This window comes from Eschrichtius robustus, chromosome 12 (genome assembly GCF_028021215.1).
Source record: "Eschrichtius robustus isolate mEscRob2 chromosome 12, mEscRob2.pri, whole genome shotgun sequence".
NCBI classification, from domain to species: Eukaryota; Metazoa; Chordata; class Mammalia; order Artiodactyla; family Eschrichtiidae; genus Eschrichtius; species Eschrichtius robustus.
The window spans coordinates 100,848,335-100,868,542 of NC_090835.1; the positions used below are offsets into that span (position 1 = coordinate 100,848,335).

A 20,208-nucleotide genomic window follows, 5' to 3' on the forward strand; every position below is an offset into this window, starting at 1 on the left:
GGTTGAGAATCTGCCTGCCAATGCAGGGGACACGGGTTCGAGCCCTGGTCTGGGAAGATCCCACATGCCACGGAGCAACTGGGCCCGTGAGCCACAATTACTGAGCCTGCGCATCTGGAGCCTGTGCTCCGCAACAAGAGAGGCCGCGATGGTGAGAGGCCCGCGCACCGCGATGAAGAGTGGTCCCCACTTGCCGCAACTACAGAAAGCCCTCGCACAGAAACGAAGACCCAACACAGCCATAAATAAATAAATAAATAAATAAAAGAACATGAATTTCTTTTAAAAAAAAAAGAGTACCAGAAGATCAGTTTTGCCTTTGGATAAATTTTTATTGTCAACAATAGCTTTTGAGAATATCCTTTTCACAGCCATTCAGTTGTCACTTTCTTTCTGTAATTTAAATTCAGAAGGATGTGCTGCAACAGCCATGAAATACAGTAGTCTTCTAAATTCTTCTCTATTTTGGGAATCCAAAAGCTTTAGAAAGAGCTGAGTAGCTTCTAATGCTATTTCAGTCTTCCCATTCACTAGGAGTTCTGCAATTCCTAGTGTTCCAGGCTTAGGGCACTGACATCAATAATGTTACTATATTGAGAAATACAGACATTAGCCAGATTAGGAACGTTCATCCTATTTGTTTGGTATTCAGTCCGTTATTTAAAACAGCACTGTTTGAGTGTTGAAAATGTGGCTCTTTTTCCCGTCTGCCCTTTTGGCTGTCCTTGGGTATTGAAAAATGCCTACAAGAGAACTTTTTGAAAAACCACTTGTTGTAAGAGGGGAAGGCCTTACCTGTTCCCTTTCCTTCCTAATAGGCCATGTGACCTGCTTTTCCAGCACAGACAGCAGGCATTTTTTTGCTGCTGAGACTGAGCCGCTCAGCCTTCCCTACCTGCCCGTGACTGCAGGCCAGGACAAGATTGACGCACCTTTGGCTCACTTTGGAAGCAGTTATTCCCGAACTAGACAATTAATCAGGCTAGACGTGTTTACCCTCTCCGGGGCCACCTTAAAAACTTGCTTTTTCTTCCATTCAGAAGCCTTTATTGTTTTTTACATCATTTAATAATTTTTCCGGGAAACCTCCTACACTGATGGTGGGAATGTAAACTAGTGCAGCCACTGTGGAGAACAGTACGTAAGTTTCTTAAAAAACTAAAAATAGAGTTACCATATGATCCTGTAACCCCACTGCTGGGCAGATATCTGGAAAAGACAAAACCTCTCATTTGAAAAGGTACATGTACCCCAATGTTCATAGCAACACTATTTACAATAGCCAAGACATAACATGGAAGTAACCTACATGTCCACTGACAGATGAATGGATAAGGAAGATGTGGTATACACACACACACACACACTGGCATAGTACTGTGCCATTAAAAAGAATGAAATAATACCACTTGCAGCAATGTGGATGGACCTAGAGATTATCGTACTAAGTGAAGTAAGTCAGACAAAGACATATATCATACGATATCACTTATATGTGAAATCTAAAGAAAAAAGGATACAAATGAACTTATTTACAAAACAGAAATAGACTCACAGACAAAGAAAACAAACTTATGGTTATCAAAGGGGAAAGGAGGGGGGAGGGATAAATTAGGAGTTTGGGAATTAACATATACACACTAATATATAGATAATCAACAAGGACCTACTGTACAGCACAAGGAACTATATTCAATATCTTGTAATAACCTATAATGGAAAAGAGTCTGAAAAAGAATAGATAAATATATGTTTATGTATAACTGAATCACTTTGCTGTACACATGAAACATTGTAAATCAACTATACTTCAACTTAAAAAAAAAAAGAATTTTTCCAGTTATGACGCTATCTAGAGCACAGCTCCAAAATGAAGAGGGTATTCTTTTTGTGAAATACTGGAAGACTCGGAATCTCAGTGAAATAAAGAAATAATCAAAGGGGGAAAGGCAAGCCTCAGCACCCCTAGGCTTTCTGTAGGAAGGGGCAAGGTAGCACTTGCCTGACTCTGGAAGACCTACAGGAGGATGAGTTGAGGGAGAATCACGTGAAGTTCGCTGCCTGCCAGGCTAAGGCACACCCTTGAGGCAGGCAGCAGCTGGTCGTAAGTAAAATGTCATAAAAGACCTTGCATGTTGTGCTGAAAAACTTGGACTTCACCTTGTTGCCAAAGGAGCACCACCTAAGATGTTAGGTCGAGGAGCTCCCGGGCAACAAGTGCCAACTGGAGGAGGAACAAGAGCGAAATAAGTCATGGTGGAAAGTACACATCAGCCGGCAAATGCATGAGGCACACGTCAATGATAATAATAGCAGTAGTATTACACGTAAGTAAAGCCTCTTAAACTAGGAGGTAAATGTGCTAGTTATGCCTCAGTTAACTACATTTCCTAGAAACAATTCGAAGGCTCTTAAAGTCGAGGCTTTAGTCCTGTAGATATTCACAGGACATCAGATACTGCACTGTTTGAGTTTTTTCTTAAATAAAGAAATAAAGATAGGGAAAAGATTTAAAGTCCCAAGGTCACTAAGGAATTAATGGACTGGGAATTAGTAGAAAGTCTACTTTGTATTATTATTTTTCCACTCCTTCAAACTGGTCATGAGAAATACGTATGTTGCCTTATTTATGTCATTTATTTATTTTTAAATGTGTTGAATGAATGAAGGAATGGAGTCCACATCCCCCATGGTTCCAGGTGCTCGTGGATAAATGTTCTTCTGACTGGAATTGGGAACAGAGCAACGGGTATCTTTTTTTCTGACAAGCAAAAACTCTGACCAGATTGATTGACCGGATAGATTAAATGACATTTAAAAAAAACCAGGGGCTTCCCTGGTGGCGCAGTGGTTGGGAGTCTGCCTGCCGATGCAGGCGACACGGGTTCGAGCCCTGGTCTGGGAAGATCCCACACGCCGCGGAGCAACTGGGCCCGTGAGCCACAACTACTGAGCCTGCGCGTCTGGAGCCTGTGCTCCGCAACGAGAGAGGCCGCGACAGTGAGAGGCCCGCGCACCGCGATGAAGAGTGGCCCCCGCTCGCCGCAACTAGAGAAAGCCCTCGCACAGAAACGAAGACCCAACAGAGCCATAAATAAATAAATAAAAATTAAACTTAAAAAAAAAAAAGAAGCTCTAATGATTTAAAAAAACAAACAAACAAACAAAAAACAAAACAAAAAAACCCACAACTTTTAATCGAATTTCTGGAGGAAACCACGCAAGACGTGCTTTGTCTTGTGTGTCATTAACGCCCACGATTACTAACAGGGCATGGTGCAAAAACGAGGAAGCCTGGGTTCTGGTCGCTTTTCTACCTTTAGCCGATTATGTGCTCTTAGGCCCCTACTCGCTTCCTCTTTATAAAGGATGTTCTCCCTGGTCCCTTCCAGCTTTTTAAATAAATAAATAAATAAATAAATAAATAAATAAATAAATAAATAAATTTATTTATTTATTTACTTACTTACTTATTTTTGGCTGTGTTGGGTCCTCGCTTCTGTGCGAGGGCCTTCCCCGGTTGCGGCGAGCGGGGGCCACTCCTCATCGCGGTCGCGGGCCTCTCACTGTCGCGGCCCCTCCCGTACCGGCAGGCAGACTCCCAACCACCGCGCCACCAGGGAAGCCCCCTTCCAGCTTTTTAAAATGAGCTACAATTCAGTGTGTTGTAAGGTGAACCGCTAAGCAGCAGTGATGGAATCCAGGAGGTATGAGGTATGGCCCCTATCCTGTAGGAGCGTATACCTTCACTAGGATTCAAAATACATAGAGCTGAAAAGATAACCAACAAAACAGGAAAGACTGTGGCTCGGTTCCAAACAAGAGGATGTCTACCAAATGTGACAGGAACTCAGAGAGGAGAAACAGTTCCCTTGGAGGCAGGGCGGTTAGAAAGGGCTTCCGGTGGTGAGACGCAGACACCGAGAAGGCATTCCAGTTGGAGAAATGACAAGAGTGATCAAGAACACAAAAACAAGAAAGCCCAGTGTGGAGAAATTTCCCAGGGAGGGTTGTAAATCTAGAACTTCTTTGACGTGGCAGCAGATAAAAACCTTCCAATCAGTGAACCACAGCCTCAAAGTACCAAGCATGTTTAGAGGGTGAGAGTAAGGACTTTTGCCCCCTGTTTCCCTCCCACAGCTCACTGGCTCAACCAGGGCCTGGCACACGGTGTGTTCAACGCTCGTGAATGGGTCCAGAGTCATCTGGGCATTTGAAAGTGCAATTTTCAGCTATGGAAGAAGGAATGTTGAAACCCATGTTTGCCCACTTTTAATTTATATGTTAGAACAGCATAGGCTAGGAGAGCCATCCATGATGTTTTTCCTTTTTCTTTTTGGCCACACCATGCAGCAGGTGGGGGTCTTAGTTCCCTGACCAGGGCTTGAACCTGTGCCCCTGCAGTGGAAGCGCAGAGTCCTAACCACTGGACCGCCAGGGAAGTCCCCATGATTTTTTTCTTTTAAGCCGATTTCTAGCTATCTGGAGGAGTGATTTTACGGTACAAATAGTGCTTTTTTCTCTCCTCCCCCTAGCACACGCCTGTACAAAGACCTAACTATAAATGTACCACATCAGCACTGAATCCTGTTCATAATTCCTCACGCATCTTTCCTTGGTTTAATTGCATGTACTAATGCAAACTTCATTATACTTTCATAATTGTTCTGGGACTTGTTTTTCCATTCTCAATTAACTGCTATCCTGGAGTTGAGAAAGAAACTGAGGAAACACAGGCTTGAGCAAAAGCTAGACTTATCATGTTAAAATAGTGAAAAGGGCACCAGAAGGACTGGGTCTGATGAAGTTTTTGTTGGCGTGGCATGGAGAGACGAAGTTATATCGGCCGAAAAGGTTAGGTAAATGAGGTGAGATGGTATCATTTCTTGGTCTCACTGATGGCTGTTCTTTGGAAGGTCATTTTTGTGTGGTTTGCATTGTTACTGAAGCAGGTCAAATGACTCAGGGATTCATTCCTTAATTATAAAATATAGGGATTTATTTTTTTATTATTATTTTTTATATTTATTTATTTATTTGGTTGCACTGGGTCTTAGTTGTGGCACGCGGGCTCCTCAGTTGTGGCATGCAAACTCTTAGTTGCGGCATGCATGTGGGATCAAACCTGGGTGCCCTGCATTGGGAGCGTGGAGTCTTATCCACTGTGCCACCAAAGAAGTCCCTATAGGGATTTATTTTTTTCCCCTGGAACTAAGAGTATTTCCCAAGAAAGTAAAGAAGGGTGATAATCTAATCCACTTTGGACAACCAGTTAAGTTATTCTGTTCTGGGTGGCTAGATGGTTTGTAAATGAAGCCTTTTATTTATTTGTCTATATCTATCTATCTATCTATCTATCTATCTATCTATCTATCTATCTATCTATCTATCTATCTATCTATCATCTATCTATCTATCTATCAGTGATGATTATGACGCTAAAGGGAAGAAGAAGATATTTCCGAAGCACATCTTTCACTAAAACAACAATTCTCCCATAATTGAGGAGTCCTCCAAGGGAGTTCACTGGGGAAAATCCACCTTCTCCTGGGACCCAATCATTTTATTTTCTATCCCGTTCATCTAATTAGCAACAGGAGAAGTTGCTGTCTAGATCACAGACGCAAAGCATGATTTCAAATTCTCATCTCAGAGTGGGTAAGAAGTTTAACACACAGAATTTTCAAGGCCTAGGTGGCAGGTCCAGGAGGCGGTCGTACCAGATCATATCATGGTAGTGTGAGCTGAAGTGATCTGCATCTGATTTTGATGGAGCAAAGGTGTCATGGAAACAATTCCTGCATGCTAAAGGATGCTAAGCAAATATTTGCAAAAGACACTCTACACAAATCCCCAGAGGCAAATGTCAAAGCCTGTGCAGCTAGGAGGCAACCTTTTAGTAGCAGAAATGTAGCCATTAGTACTATGAACAGCCTGAAATTGGGGGGCTTAGAAAATGAACAATCAATCATCCCACAAAAGTCACAGCCAATTAACATTTCAGGATGAAACTTACCACTGAATTTACCTGTGGAAATTAATTACTTAACCTTGGAAGAACTGACTCATTGTTTCAGCAAAACACTTGTTTCCAAAAGCCAAACTGGTGTGCCTGTGACTTGAGGTTAAGGATAGTCTAGGTCAAAAGTTTGCAAACTTCTGTTGGACATCTCATTACATGGAGGGGTCGTTAAAATACAGGTTGCAGGGCCCCTGCCGCAAGACATCAGTTAGTTTTAGGTGGAATTTAATCATTTCCATTTCTAACAAAGTCTTGAGACGAAAAGTTTGAGAACCAACGGATCAGATGCCAAAATTCTATGATTTTTTTTTTCCTCAATGACCCCACCTGATCTATTTCCCTAGGACTAAACAATATACTCTAAACAAAACAAAACAACCAATATTTCAGGATAAACAATACTGTATAATTTGGAAATACTTAATAAATATGAATTCAAATGGTGGATAATCTGATTCCTTGAATAAGGTTTCCTGTGGAAAGTTAATTGGTACTTTTAGGAAAAATGGCAGAAAATGGATATACAGAAAGGTGCTAGTTGCTGTTATTTAAATAAGAGAAACCCTAGTTGCAGGTCTTCCTGCCCCAAATGCATTTTCTAATTTACTGTATACAGTGTGCACACCTGTGCATAATCCCAGTCTTTCACAAAATATAGATTAGGACTATTTACCGACAAACAGTGATGTTTTGAGTATCTAGTGTGCCATAAGCTGAAATGGAGGAGGGTGCAGGAGAAGGATACAAACTTTTTTTAAAAATGAGAAAAAGTCAGAAAATACCGTATATCGGTGCAGACGCAGAGCAACCAGAACATGCGTGCATTCCTGGTGGAAGCGTGAATTGGGACCACTCTGGAAAACTGGCAGTATCTACTCAGGCTGAGCACAGACATATCCTCTCCCCCGGCAATTCCATCCCCAGGTATTTGCGTACACGTTTATCAAAGGACGCATAGCTCAACATTCACTGCAGCCGTGTTCATAATAGACCCAAATGCCCACCAACGGTTATTTTACAACAGGGTTTCTCTACCTTGGCACTACTGGCATTTTGGGCTGAATATGCCTTGTGTGGGGGGGCCGTCCTGTGCACCGTAGGATGTTTAGAAGCAACCCTGGCCTCTACTCACTGGATGCAGTAGCACCCCTTGCCCCCTCTCCCCAAGTTGTGACAACCAGTAATGTCTCCAGATATCGCCAAACGTTCCCTGGGGGGCAAAATCATCCCCGCTCCCCAACCGCACACACGTCCTTCTCTCTGCACAGCAACGAGAATGCATCAGTAGAACTGCCTGCAACAACCACAAAGGGAATCTCACAGACATAACATTCAGCAAAAAAAAGGCAGACAGAAAAAGTGCATGCTGTATATTTCCATTTCTATAAAGGACAAAAACAGGTAAAAGTACCTCTGCTGTCAGACATCAAGGTAGAAAGTGGGATGCTGGTTATTTCTGTGTCTTGATGCTGGTTGCTTGGGTGTGTCTAGTTTGTGAAACTGCATCATTCTGAACCCTAATGATATGTGCACTTTCTATGTTATATAATCTCGCCAGAAATGAATGAATGAATGAATAAATAATGAGTCAAAGTCCTTCTCCCAGAAATATTCTTCCAGCGGAGTCTCCCGGGTGTCTTTCTGTAATAACTAGTATTTATGGTTACCACTTCTAATCAAATACTCTGCCGGACCACATACCAGAGCCCACGTCACTTCTTCCCTAAGCAGACCAAGGCTGTTTCCACTCTGGCTCCTGACACCAGCCACTCTCAGCCATGACCCGACGACCTCTCCTTCCTACCAGTGGGCAATGCCCAGCAGAAAGGGAGTCAAGAGGAAACAGAACAGGAGGTCAAAACTGAATCTAAAAACCCCTGTGCTCATCAACACAAAACTCAGTGCCAGCATTAAGGCACTTATAATCTACATTAGATAAGGATGAGAATTCCCTGGCGATCTAGTTGTTAGGACTCCACGCTTTCACTGCTGAGGGTACAGGTTCAATCCCCGGTCGGGGAACTAAGATCTCACGAGCTGCACGGAGCGGCCAAAAAAAAAAAAAAAAAAAAATTATAGATTAGACAAGGATGGAGGGCGCACCTGCACGGACAAGCAGAATGTATGTTAAAACAGGGTACCAAGAAGTGTGAATGACACAGCTGGTAGCTGGCATCAGGGGCTCTCACCCCTACTTGTTCAATGAGGAAGTTCTGAGTTTCAACTCAGAAGGTCACTGGTCTCCCAGTGACCTCCCAGCCCAGGGTCACTGTGCTAGCAGAGGCTAACCCAGGACTCGAATGTGAGCAGCCTTGCTCCAGAGCTCGTGCTGTTAGTACTACACTGTGCCATCCTGTACCCTTCAGGCAGGTTCAGGGACGTCTAGGTGTCAGCACCCAGATCTGCTTCATAGTCGAACCATGAGAAATAAGGAGAGCCGTTTTCACTTTCACTAAGACACGTGACTTTCTTTCTCCAGCATTCTTTTTCTTTCTCTCACATTCAGTCCATTAGCTTGTGCTGAGAATGCACCTGGGCCTGAAGCACTATGAGATTTCTTTTCCTTTCCTTCCAGCTTCTTTATCGCTCAGAAAACCATCTGGACAAATCTTTTCCTTCGGTTCATATTGTAATTGACTTCCAAATTCCACCTTTCTAGCTCCCTCTTCAGGTGATCACATTTCTGCAGGTTTTGACCTGATCCAGGGGAATAACTGGCCCTGGGCCTAACTGGGTTTCTCAGGCCAGATCCTTGAACTGATAATAATTAACCGGGCACCTGGAAATAATCTCAAGGGACAGAACCCTTGTGAACCATCCTTATCTCTTCTCTTTTTGCAGAGAATGATTCACCAATTGTCATGTAGATTATCCTTTAACGTTCACAACACCTCTGTGAAGTAGGCACAATTATTATCACCATTTTACAGAAAAGCAAGTGAGACTTAGAAAGGTCCAGCATATTACCCAACCTCAGAAGTCAGGTAGCATTAGAGCCGAATTCTGAATTTATGTATTTATATATTGAACTGCTTCCCAATAAAAACAGATTTATAAGGGTATAAAAATTCATTCCGAGCTCCTTCTCTTCCCAGGGGCCAAGGCTACAGTTGGTGCAGGTGGGACCAGCATGTCTCAGAGCCAGGACTTCAGCTAAGCACTATGGGAAAGACTAGTTACACAGAGTGGGATGGAGAAAATAAGTGAATATACTGAGTTTAATGGGAGCCAGGTTCCTCACTGCTGGGGAAGGAAATGGAGAATAAAGGAATAAAGCCTTTGTTGTTGGATTGGAATTGGAGATCGTGCGAATTTGTGGATTTTTTTTTTTGGGCCTCACCACGTGGTTTGCAGGATGTTAGTTCCTGACCCGGGATTGAACCTGGACCATGGCAGTGAAAGGGCCGACTCCTAACCACTGGACCACCAGGGAATTCCCTATGGCTTTTAACATATAAATAGATAGATGGATAGATAGGCATGTGTATGTGAATGTATGAGATAATGTGCGAATGAGTTGGAGTATGTGTTTTATTTTTTTTAATTTTTTTAATAAGGTATGACTGTTTATTTATTTATTTTTGGCTGTGCCACGGGGCTTGCAGGATCTTAGTTCCCCAACCAGGGATCGAACCCATGGCCCCTGCAGTGGAAGCGTGGAGTCTTAACCTCTGGACCACCAGGGAAGTTCCTGGAGTATGTGTTATAGAATGCACGTGTGTGAGTGTGTATGTGTGTGTCACATGTGTATATAGACATTGTGTATACACGTACATATATAATTTTATTCGAGCTCTGACCCCTGAAAGGGCACAGAAGTCATAATACCCTTGCGTGACCAGATCTTGGTTTCTAAATACCAATCTCTACTAAATAGAACCAGGGTTCTTTGGAGAAAATGGCTGACTCCAAAGCTGGGGCAGGTTAAGTACAAGATTAGCTTGGAAGGTCTACTTGTCCCAGAAAGTAAGGAAGTGCTCGAAGAATGACGGGGGTGTGTTGAAGAAGCCAACTTGAAGGGGCCCCCACTGGTCAAGTCTGGAACACTCTGAATAGCAAAATAAGTAAAACTAGTAATGGATTATAACCCATTGAATAAAATGGGAATCCATGTCCATGGGAATATAAATAAACAAACAAAACACATGGAGAGAAGAGAAAGCTCGACATTATAGATGAAAGCCAACTAATCAATATAGAAGCAGGGATTTGGCAACTCACAGAGTAATAGAGTCTGGCAAGAACCATCAGTGTGCTTTGTGACCACCTAGAGGGGTGGGATCGGGAGGGTGGGAGGGAGGGAGACGCAAGAGGGAAGAGATATGGGAACATATGTATATGTATAACTGATTCACTTTGTTATAAAGCAGTAACTAACACACCATTGTAAAGCAATTATACTCCAATAAAGATGTTAAAAAAAAAAAAAAGAGAACCATCAGTGGATGATATAACTGGGGTGTGAACGTTCGAAGAACAGGATATCTACATAGTTTCAAAGTTTCTCCTGAAAAATATATATCAGTTATTAGTAATCAATTCAAAATACTTAGGAATTTACTTTAGAGATGAGACATTGGCAAACACTATTTTAACCAAGGGTCAAAGTTAACATCACCACTATAGGGACTTCCCTGGTGGTCCAGTGGGTAAGACTCTGTGCTCCCAATGCAGGGGACCCGGGTTTGATCCCTGGTCAGGGAACTAGATCCCACATGCATGCCACAACTAAGAAGTCCACATGGGGACTTACCTGGTGGCGCAGTGGTTAAGAATCCGCCTGCCAATGCAGGCGACACGGGTTCGAGCCCTGGTCCGGGAAGATCCCACGTGCTGCTGAGCAACTAAGCCTGTGTGCCACAACTACTGAGCCTGTGCTCTAGAGCCAGTGAGCCACAACTACTGAAGCCCTTGCGCCTAAAGCTGGTGCTCCGCAACAAGAGAAGCCACCGCAATGAGAAGCCCGTGCACCGCAACGAAGAGTAGCCCCCGCTCACCGCAACTAGAGAAAGCCTGCGCGCAGCAACAAAGACCCAACACAGCCAAAAATAAATTAAAAAAAAAAAAAAAAAAAGTCCGCATACCTCAACTAAGATCCGGCGCAGCCAAAATAAATAAATTTTAAAAAATAATAAATAAATATTTAAAAAATCACCACCATCAGAACAAATCAACATTTCATGCTTCCACAGCGTTACTTCTCTGATACATTTGCCCAAAGGCAGAACTTGAATCTAATCATGAGGACACATCAGACCTGCACTCTTCCAAATTTATAAGATCTTGAAAGACACAGACAGACTGAGAAATAGTTCTAAACTGGAGGAGCCTAAAGAGATATGACAGCTAAGTGTAGCTCGAGATCCTTACTCAGGTCTTAGATTTATGAAGGACATTATTAATACAACTGGTAATACTGGAATAGGGCCTGTGGATTAAAGAGTAATGCTGTAGCACTTGGTGGTTGTATTATGGTATGATACTATACAGGAGAGCCTCTGTTGTTAGGAAATACACTTTGAAATAGTAAGAGGTAATTTGCAAATGGTTCAGGAAAAGCATAAATGAGAGAGAGAGAGGAAGAAAGGAATAAGGCAAATATGGTGGAATGTTATGGGTTGGGGAGCGTAAGTGAAGGGTATAGGAGAGCTCTTTATACTATTCTAATAAGTATATAAGTATTATAAGTATAGTAATTTTGAAATTAGTTTAATATAAAAGGTTGAAAAGTCATTAAGCTCTTCAAACATTTCCTAGATATTCAAGGAGTAGTATTTTCATTAAGTACATTACTTAAGCCACAGAACTCCTAAAAGGCAGCCTGATGGATTAGACTGATCATGAATTAGGGGTCAAACAAACCTAGATTAAGTCATTTTACCTTGGATAGCCTTGGTTTTCTCATCCACAAATTGGAGATAATAATATCTACCTCCCTCAGAGGGTTTCTGAGAGGTATTAAATGACAGCCAAATGAAGCATCAGTATTAAGTCTTTCTGCTGTCTCCTTGAGAAAACATTTGTTCTGTAGAATTTCTTCTTTAGACAAAATTTATATTACCTGCATCAACAAAACAGTGCCAGTGCTGGAGCTGTCTAGGATGTGGAAATAGCCCCAGTCTACAGAATTAACACAGGACAACAATTCTACCTAAAGATCATGACCAGAGTCTGCTCTTCCCCAATTTTTCTGACCAAATAGAAACTTTGCCCCTCTGAGTTTTTGAAATCTGGTTTTTAATGTAGGGTGGTATATTAAGGAAGCAACTTTTCAACAGTTTTCACACCAGGGCACATAGAAAACAGTCATTTGTCCGGCAACCATAAAAAAAAAAAAAAAAAGAACAAAGTTCTCTCATCCACAGGTGTCTGGCCAAGGGTCCCCAGCTGCCGTGGGCCTTGTGTGCCATACATGCTGCCAGGATCACTATGTAGCCAATTTGTAGCCTCGCCCAGGAGATCAGCATGCACAGACACAGCTGAGAAGCTCAGCAATGCACAGAAAGTATAACAAGGAAAGAGGCTGCCATTACAGGAAGCAATCTGGGAACAAACCTAAAGCACTCCGTACACTTTGGGAAAAGATGGAGCCGTTTGTAGCTGCACTCAGAATAAGGCTGTGCAGGGCCCCTGGGACCTTCAGGACAACTCCACATTTCTATTCTCAGGCCCCACGTCTTGTCAGTAGTGACCTATTGTTGCAATTAATTTGTGTGTGTGTAATGTTTATTTATTTATTTATTTATTTATTTTAGGCTGCGTTGGGTCTTCGTTGCTGCGCGCAGGCTTTCTCTAGTTGCGGCGAGCGGAGGCTGCTCTTCCTTGTGGTGCGCGTGCTTCTCATTGCAGTGGCTTCTCTTGTTGTGGAGCACAGGCTCTAGGTGCACGGGCTTCAGTAGTTGTGGTGCACGGGCTCTAGCCGTGCGGGCTCAGTAGTTGTGGTGCACGGGCTTAGTTGCTCCGCGGCATGTGGGATCTTCCCGGACCAGGGCTCGAACCCGTGTCCCTTGCATTGGCAGGCGGATTCTTAACCACTACGCCACCAGGGAGGCCCTGTTGCAATTAATTTTATTCCCAATCCTGCCTTGTCCTTAATTTCATTTCCCCTCCTATCTTAACCTTCCCTTTTAAGGCTTTGAAGCTAGAAAGCCACCCCACACCTAGCTTTTGCCTGATTGACAAGACCGAAGCCTTGTGACTTTACAGGGCTGAGCCCTGTAAAGTCACAAAGAGCAGCTAAAAACAGCTGCACACAGCTTAGTATTCGAATGGAAAATTCTACCAGGGTGGCTGATTTACCTTCTATAAAAATTGTTATGATTTTTCACCATGGTTAGAAGGAGGTCAGTTAGGATTGCAAAGATTATAGGAATTTGAAGTTCACTTCATTCCTAATAAGGAGAAAACTAGAGAGACACATTTATCAATCCTCAGAGATAAAAACAAATGCTTGCGAAACTCTGTCAGACCCTGCCCTAAATTTGTCAAGCTTGGTAACACAAGAAATAGTATTTGAAGCAGCAAAGTGGTGTGCATTTAAACAACCCCCTCCTAAGTTTCTAGGTGGTCAAATATAGTTAGCACAGACCAATGCACACACATACAAATGCAGACCGCGGCCAAGGGGCAAATCTTGTGAAATGGAAGAAACAAAAAGTAAAAGCCACAAAAACAGTAACTGGGACTCCAGCACAAACCCTTCATCTCACTGTTAAAGAGCTGGGAGAAAAAGGTCATAGGCTGGAGAGAGCAAATAAGGTTTTTTAGACCGGAGGGAATTGTAGCCATTTGATTCTTCAAAGGAGGAGGAATTATGGTTTGCATAAAACCGCAGAAAACGGTCAAATTTCAGTAACTACATATTAGGACATTATCTTGATTAAATGGGTTGCTTTATGTTTTAAGTGTCTTAGCTAATTGCTTAGTCAAAGGATTCAGGATGAGGAAACCTGAATTAACTTTTTAGCCATGCAGTTTGTCCTTAATTCAATGTTGGACAATTTCATCTTTTAATCTGTCCAGTCTTCAAAACAAATTCAAGTGTCTTTGGCACTTATGAGTTGGGCGTCTTTGGGAAAGTAACACAAACTCTCCATACCTCAGCTTCCTCATCTACAAAACAGAGATTGGAACAATACCAAGGTTCAAAGAAACAATGTCCAAAAGGCCCTTAGTCTTCTTCCAAGAAGATAGACCAAAGGCCAAGAAGCACATGAAAAGATGTTCCACATCATAGCTCATTAGGGAAATGCAAACCAAACCACAGGCGATATCACGGCACACCCACTAGAATGGGTAAAATAAAAAGACAGGCAATAATGAGTGTTGGCAAGGATGTGAAGAAATTGGAACTCTCATACACTGCTGGTGGGAATGCAAAATGGTGCACCTGCTTTGGAAACCAGCTTGGCAGTTCCTCAAAATGTTAAACATAGAGTTACTATATGGACCAACAATTTTTTTAAATTTTTTTATTTTTTGGCAAGCACGTGGGATCTTAGTTCCTTGACCAGGGATCGAGCCCATGCCCCCTGCAGTGGAAGCACAGAGTCTTAACCACTGGACCAACAGGGAAGTCCCTGGACCAGCAATTTTACTTTTAGAATCTGCCCAGGAGAAATGAAAACATGTGTCTATACAAGGACTTGCCCAGGAATGTTGACAGCAGCATTATTCATAATGGCCGAGGAGTAGAAACAACCCAAAAGTTTGACAACAGATGAACGGATAAACAAAATGTGATCTACCCACATAACAGAATGGTAGTCATCTGTATAAAGAAGTGAAGTACTAATTCATGCTACAACCTGGATGATCCTCAAAATCATTACATTAAGTGGAAGGAGCTAGACATGAAAAAACATATATATGGCTTGATTTATATGAAATGTCCAGAAAAGGCAAATCTATAAAGACAGAAAACAAAGGGTTGAAAATGGGTGTGAGGTTTCTTTTGCAGGTGATAAAAGTATTCTAAATTAAATTGGGGTCATGGCAGTGAACCTGTAAATATACTAAAAATCATTGAATTGTGTACTTGAAACAGGTGTTTTACGGTATGTGAATTATATACCTGAATTACATACCTCAATTCTGTGGGGTGTAAATTATACCTCAATAAAGCTGTAAACTTAGAGGAAAAAAGGAAGTGTGTCCAGTGCCTGAGATTGAAAGAACTCATGTGACGGTGATGTACCTGCCTCCTTTTGTAGTGACTAGACCTGGATTGATTGTCAGCTCTCAGTGATTTGAGCAGTAGAAGACATTTGGGTTTGCATGAAAGTAGGAAAAAAAAATGGGGTGTGAGAGGACGGTCACATCCCGGGGCCTCAGGCGAGTCCCTGGGACGGGCTGCCAAGTGAGGGACCTTGGCTTCGTGCAGGAAGGAATTCAAGAGCGAGCCGAAGTAGAGTGAAAGCAGATTTTTTCAAAGAGATACACACTCCATAGATAGAGTGTGGGCCATCTCAAAAGGCGAGAGGCCCCAGGGTAAGGGGTTGTTAAATTTTATGGGATGGGTAATTTCATAGGCTAATGAGTGGGAGGATTATTCCAACTATTTTGGGGAAGGGGCAGAGATTTCCAGGCATTGGGTCACCACCCATTTTTCGGCCTTTTACAGTTGGTCTTGGAATTGTCATGGCGCCTGTGGGTGTGTCATTTAGCTGATGCATTACAATGAGGCTCAAGGTCCACTGGAAGCCGAATCTTCCACCATCTTGGGCTTAGTTGGTTCTAACCAGTTTATGTCGTGTCCTCAAGGGCTCTGTCATTCTTTTAAACTGTCTCAACACCACGCTTATTTTATAGTAGCAACATAGGGGAATCAAATTCAGTCTGACGCCCAGCACTGTGTGTGAGTTGAGGCTCACAAAGATAGAAATCTCACTCTGTCTCTCCAGGACTCTGCACTCTGTCGGGTCTCCAGAGATACTGAAACAGCAATAAACCCTCAGAAGAAAATAAGGGCTACTAGGGAGGAAAAAAGAGCACAGAGGGCAAACTCTGCCTGAGGGTGGTGCGAGGTCAGAGATTTCACAGAGCTCAGTACAGTTCAGCTGGGCCCTCAAAGATAATCAGGATTTCTCTAGGCAAAGAGAGGCCTAGGGGAAAAACTGGCTGAAAGGCCAAGCGGTCTGCTTAGCAATTATACATGGAATTCAAGTGGTAGCAAAATAAAGCACTTTACATTTTCTGAATATTTTAAATCAGAGCTTCTCAGGGTCAAAGTGACTGGCAAATTCCCTTAATTGTTGATTTTACTTTTCTAGCCCTGAACAAAGACAGCTTCAATCCCCCAAATGCATGAAGAGGGTGATGTATGCTGACCTCAGCGATCAGATGGCCCCTAACCCCTGCAGACCCACCCACACTCCCAAAGTTTTCTGATGGATTTAACATAGGTGTTAAGGATGCCTGCCCTTTGGAAAAGGAAGTAGGGGGCAGGATTCCTGCCCCCGGGGACTGCTTAGAAGCTGAATTAGAACTGAAAATAACAAAATAAACTTTCTGCAAAACTGCGGGAGAATTTCCTTCATCAGGAGAAAATATCGTGTTTAAGAGAAGCAGAGGGCTTCCCCGGTGGCACAGTGGTTAAGAATCCGCCTGCCAATGCAGGGGACACGGGTTCGAGCCCTGGTCCGGGGAGATCCCACATGCCGCGGAGCAACTAAGCCCGTGCGCCACAACTACTGAGCCTGCGCTCTAGAGCCCGCGAGCCACAACTACTGAGCCCACATGCCACAACTACTGAAGCCCGCGTTCCTAGAGCCCGTGCTCCGCAACAAGGGAAGCCACTGCAATGAGAAGCCTGTGCACCGAAATGAAGAGTAGCCCCCACTCGCTGCAACTAGAGAAAGCCCGCGCACAGCAATGAAGACCCAATGCAGCCAAAAATAAATAAATAAAGAAATTAATTAATTTAAAAATTTTTTTAAAAAGGAGAGAAGCAGAATCGCACTCTTTTCTCTCCCATTCATTGGCTCCTCATTCAACAGTCTGCTTTGGCCAAGCCAGAAGTCTAGGTCCTGGTGGCAATCATCCAGTTCACGTTCTCACTTTTGGGGTACAGGAGGTGGGGGGTGAGGCAGGGAAGCGGGGCTGAGCGCGACCAGGACCCATGCACACAGTTAAGATGCGATGGAAGTGGCTCTATGAGCGAAGGAGGAGTAAAGTGGGTGGGCAGGGTGGCTGCTTCTGTGGGAGGGAAAGGAGCAGAGGAGCTTCTCTGAGGAAGCAGGTGACATCTCAGCTAGATCTGGAGAACAAACCAGGGTGAGCAGCAGAAGTAAAGAGCGTTTCAGAACAAGGGAACAGCACGAGCAAGGGCCTGCGGACCATTTGTCTTCTAGACTGTTAGTGTGACAGAAGCCTGGCAGAGTTCAGAGGCTCTCAACTCATCACAGAATGCTGCTTCCTAATAAGAGGAAAGAGAAACCAGCCACTTAAGGCTCTACGCATGTGATGTTGCTAAGAAAAGCAACAGCTGAGGGGTAACCTCTGTGGGCCACATATCCAGTTTCTAGCAAAAAATTATCCCTGTACCTTCAAAACCAAATGTTCTTCCTCTCTCTCTTTTCTTTTTTTTTTTTTTTTGATCGCACACAGAAATTTTAAAATTGTAACACTAAAACTTCAAAAATCCACATCAAAGAAGTTCAACTGTTCCCCCTCTCTTTGAACATTTAATGAGTTCCTACAATGGACCGGGGACAATTTGTGTAGTGTCTAATCCTTCCCACAGTCTGACAAGGAGATTTTTTTAAATTTTATTTATTTATTTATTTGGTTGCTCTGGGTCTTGGTTGCAGCAGGCGGGCTTCTTAGTTGTGGCATGCGAACTCTTAGTTGTGGCATGCATATGGGATCTAGTTCCCTGACCAGGGATCGAACCTGGGCCCCCTGCGATGGGAGCACAGAGTCTTATCCACTGTGCCACCAGGGAAGCCCCCTGACAAGGAGATATTTTGATGACGAATCAGGCTCAGAGAAATTAAACATCTTGCCCAAAGTTATACAGACTGCAGGTGGCAGAGCCAGGACTGCTTTTAAATCCCACCAGCAAAATGGGAGCCGCCGTCTGATGCTGCAGAGTAAACAGATCTTTATTTAGATCATTTGTCAAAAACACTCTACAGTTGCTTAAACCTGAAATGCATTCAACTGGTGACCAGTGATTTTAGTTCAGTTGGGCCTAATTCCTATTTTTTTTTTTTTTGTCTTCAATCTCCTTTTAGCTTCCTTAGTATGAAATTAAGATAGGTCACCATAGGAAGAAATGTTATTTCTGAATATGAAGTATTAATAATTTTTTCATTAAATTAATGAAATTTTAATATTAATTTGATATTTTAAAAGTGTTTATTGAGATAGAATTGACACACAGCACTGTGTAAGTGTAAGGCGTATGGCATAATAATTCGACTTATATACATCACGAAATCATGACCACAGTAAGTTTAGTGAATATCCATCACATAGATACAAAAGAAAAAGAAAAAATACTTTTTCCTTGTGATGAGAACGCTTAGGATTTACTCTAAGAACTTTCATATACAACATACAGCAGTGTTCATTATATTAATTATGATGTACGTTACATCCCATATTTATCTTACAAATGGAAGTTTGTATCTTTTGACTGCCTTCATCCAATTTCCACCCCTATGTAACCACAGATCTGATATCTTTTACTATGAGTTTGTTGTTGAAGTATAATTGACCTATGTTAGTTCCTGTTCCACAGCACAGTAATTTGCTATTTCTACACATTTCAAAATAATCTCCACAATAAATTTGGTTACCATCTGTCACCACCCAAAGATATTACAGTGTTATTGACTCTGTTCCCCATGCTGTACATTTCATACCCGTGACTCATTTATCTTGCAACTGGAAGTTTGTACCTCTTAATCTCCCTCACATATTTCTCTCCACCCCCCAACCTCCTCCCCTCTAGCAACCACCTGTTTGTTCTCTGTATCTACAACTCTGTTTTGTTGTTTTTCCATTTGTTTTGTTTTTTAGATTCCACATATAAGTGAAATCATATGGTATTTTTCTTTCTTTATTTGACTTATTTCACTTAGCATAATACTCTCTAGGTCCACCCATGTTGTCACAAATGGCAAGATTTCATTCTTCTTTATGGCTGAGTAATATTCCTGTGTGTGTGTGCGTGTGTGTGTGTGTGTGTGTATACCACATCTTCTTTATCCATTCTTCTGTTGATGGGCACTTAGGTTGTTTCCATATCTTGGCTGTACTAAATAATGCAGAAATGAACATAGGGGTATATACTGATACATGTTTTTGAATTAGCATTTTTGTTTTCTTCGGATAAATACCCAGCAGTGGGATTGCTGGATCGTATGGTAGTTCTATTTTTAATCGTTTTGAGGAGAGATGGTATGTCCTTGAAAAAGGACTCACAGATATCCCAACTCACTGATTTCTTTTCCTATGCAGTTGACAAAAGTCAGTATTTCTAGTAGATACAAAAACAGAGATTGTTGAAGCTAATAGTAAAACTTATCCCCCAAATTTCCTTCCCCTGCAAGTCTGCCCATACACCCAGTGATCCTGGAAGCTCTGTGAGCATAATCTGTTTGAGAAACATAAATTCCCTCTGGACATAGCAAGATCCCAGCCAAATCCCTGGGGCCACGACTATGAGTTCCCAGAAGCAGCTTTATTTAGATCTGTTCTTCCTCGCTCCTCTCAAGGTTCCAGCATTCGGCACCTCAGCACTGCATCTGTACGTATAAAAGGGACTAAAACAACTAGCCAGCCTCCAATAATGACAGAGAGTCCGGCCAGTGTGGACTCTATAGCAGAAACTCAACAAGCCTCCCCTTTCAAGGGCACATGGGTACATGCAAGACAGAGAATACCAGAAGGGCTGATCCATAGGCTGGTTCCTGGAGGGAAAAAATGAGAAGCAAGTAGAATCTGTCTTCCAAGCCCACGATCTCCAATTTTCTTCTTTTCTCTCTATTCCTTCCCCATCAGATATCTTGGCATTCCTTTTTTCTCCCATCTCCAACAAAACCTGCTCTCAGATTTTTTTTTTTTCGGAGATTTTTTTCAGAATGAGAAAGGAGGAAAGGCTCTTTTCTCATTCATTCGTTAATATGAATTTGAAATAAGCTCCCACTGAATCATATCAGAAATATTCCTTTGTAGCA

General features: G+C 42.5%; 1 protein-coding gene across 2 annotated transcripts in view; it reads right to left on the reverse strand.

Annotated features, from left to right (window-relative positions):
• The window catches only part of GCNT2 (glucosaminyl (N-acetyl) transferase 2 (I blood group)), a 121,041-nt gene that overhangs the window by 60,946 nt on the left and 39,887 nt on the right, over nt 1-20,208 (reverse strand). The gene's annotated exons all lie outside the window — the stretch shown is intronic.